At 52.0% G+C, this 2,406-nt stretch overlaps 1 pseudogene across 1 annotated transcript; it reads right to left on the minus strand.

The window, feature by feature from the left end:
• Positions 1 to 681: 681 nt before the first annotated feature.
• On the minus strand, positions 682 to 2,149 carry LOC309961103 (DNA-directed RNA polymerase III subunit RPC4-like; annotated as a pseudogene). Its single transcript has 3 exons — positions 1,642 to 2,149; positions 1,237 to 1,597; positions 682 to 1,029 (listed from the first exon to the last, which is right to left on the minus strand). The product of its transcript is annotated as a DNA-directed RNA polymerase III subunit RPC4-like (transcript).
• Between the last annotated feature and the right edge of the window lie 257 nt (positions 2,150 to 2,406).

The following is a 2,406-nucleotide window of genomic DNA, read 5'->3' on the forward strand; positions in this document are numbered from 1 at the left end:
CAGATATCACAACACCTTTTTTTTGTTTTGTTTTTTCGGTAAACTAACCTAACATTAATTGAGTGGCAACTTTTTATGTCTGGCCTTGTGCAAGGATTTTTCATTGACAATATTCTATTTCATCGTCACACCAACCCTGGAAGGTAGGTATCACCCTCATTTTTGTCAGAAGAGGAATATGAGGCTCAGAAAGGTTAGGTAGTTTGTCCAGTAACACAGTTGGCAAGAGACAGAGCTGCGACTGAGTCTCAGATTCAAGTCCCTGCTCTCTCTCGGGCGCCGCCCCTAGGGAGGAAGGAGGGAGCAAAAAGCAGCAGCAGCCATCCTTCCATTTTCTTCCCTGAGAACCAAGACGTTACCAAGAGAAGGAGCCTGTCCTTTCCCACAGACCGTCCCCTCTCCACCTGGGGAGGATGCAGTCAGTTGAAGAGCCGAAACTTAACTATAAAAATAAGTAGCAGGGACAAGACGCCCAGCAGCAAGCGGTTTCGGTGCTGTGGGAAGGTTTTCGCGCCGTTCACAGCTGCTGTGGGAGGGAGCCACGTGGGCCCTGTGGACAAAACGGGGACAGCGGCTGGGCTAAACAGGCCCCTTTTGGGTCGAACAAATTTTAGATCACAACGTCTGGAGCAGGCAGCAACCGCTGTTAGCACGGCCACCACCATCCTCCGTCTGCTTATTTTACCGGTGTTTGTGATCCAACACGGATTCAAAACTGGGAGAGCATACAGGTTTGTGCTTTACGTCCCAAAACTGTCATCTCACCCATCCTACTGTCTCCAAGGCCTATAGACAGGACAGCAGCAAAGAGCAGGCGGTCCCCATCGTCACGTCCAGAGTCACCTTGCCTAGGAGGCGCTGCACCTTCCCCGACTTGCAGATGAGCAGCTTGCCAACCTGACCCTCGGTTAGGGTACAAGCATTCTCTACCAGCCTGGCTTCCAGGTCTTTCTCCTGCTTTATAACCACCATCTGTCCGTCCTCGCTCTGCACCGCTGATTTGGTAGGCTCGACATCCAGAGTAGGTGGCTGGCCGGGGAGCCAGTTTTTTTTTTTTTTTTTTGCCGTACGCGGGCCTCTCACTGTTGTAGCCTCTCCGGTTGCGGAGCACAGGCTCCGGACGCGCAGGCTCAGCGGCCATGGCTCACGGGCCCAGCCGCTCCGCGGCATGTGGGATCTTCCCGGACTGGGGCACGAACCCGCGTCTCCTGCATCGGCAGGCAGACTCTCAACCACTGCGCCACCAGGGAAGCCCCCGGGGAGCCAGTCTTGCAGCTGCAGGAACAGCAGCTCTTCCTCCTGCGTGAGGCTCAGCTTCCTGAAAGCTCTGCCACAGACATATCCTTCAGGAGGCCGGGGGCTTCCTGGCTGCTCTCGGGGGAGCCTTCATCTTGGCCTCCTCCTCTCATCTCGTGGCTCGTCTTTCACTTTCACAGCAGGCCCCTCCCACCTCCATGTCCTCTTCCTTGAGCCAAGGTTTAACATCTGATTCTTCATTCTCTTCCTTAAAAAGCCAGCCCGACTGAACCAGAAGCAGCTGCACAGGCATATTTCGAGTGTCATTCCTCAGCCCAGGGTCATCGATGAAATCATCCTTCTACAGATCCTGTACAATCCTTCATCCTACAACAGATCCTGTACAATCAGCGTGTACAGGATCTGTTCTGTTTCTTCATTCGTCTCCCTCTTGTTCTTTTTGATGTTGATGTTGTGAGAGGTCCCCATGTCCGACACATTCACAGCCTTAGTTCCCCTTTTTCTTCATCATTTCAGCTGGGCCCTGCTCAAAGATGGAGTGGGACCGGAACACTTCTGGGCGTCCCCCGCCTTGTCCATGGCCCTCTCGCTGTCGATCTGTATCCCTTTCACGCTTTTCCTTCTTGACGGTTACTTCTTCCTTGGGCTCTTCCTTGATCTTATGACTGATATTTGGGGTGCAGGTTTTCTTCTTGACTCCCTGAGGGTGAGGTCCCTGGAGTGGATGGAGGGAAGGCGGCCCGGGGTGAGGGGAGGCACCGGCCTCCGCAGGAAAAGACCCCCGTTCCCTAGAGAGGAAGGGTCGGGGCCCTCCCGGGGCGCTGGGCTCGCCTGTGGCGTTTTCTTCATGTTGCCCCAGCGCACTGGGGCTGGAGGTCCGCATCACGCGCATCCCGACTTCACCTCCTAGGCGACCTGCAGCCGGGCCTCAGTGCCGGGGTGGAAGTCCACAACACCTTTTTAAACTAAACCTGAATTAAGTTGAGTATCTTTTCATCTTATTAAAAAACAATAAAAAAAAAATAAATTATTTTATTTCTATAATTCTTATAGCTTGCTGATTACTCATCAACATTATTAAAATTAAGAAGAGGTTTTTTAACTTATAAAATATATTCTTTGGAAATACATAATATGCTATTATAATGG

Source organism: Leucopleurus acutus (assembly GCF_964270905.1).
Source record: "Leucopleurus acutus genome assembly, chromosome: 4".
In the NCBI taxonomy this organism is placed as follows: Eukaryota; Metazoa; Chordata; class Mammalia; order Artiodactyla; family Delphinidae; genus Leucopleurus; species Leucopleurus acutus.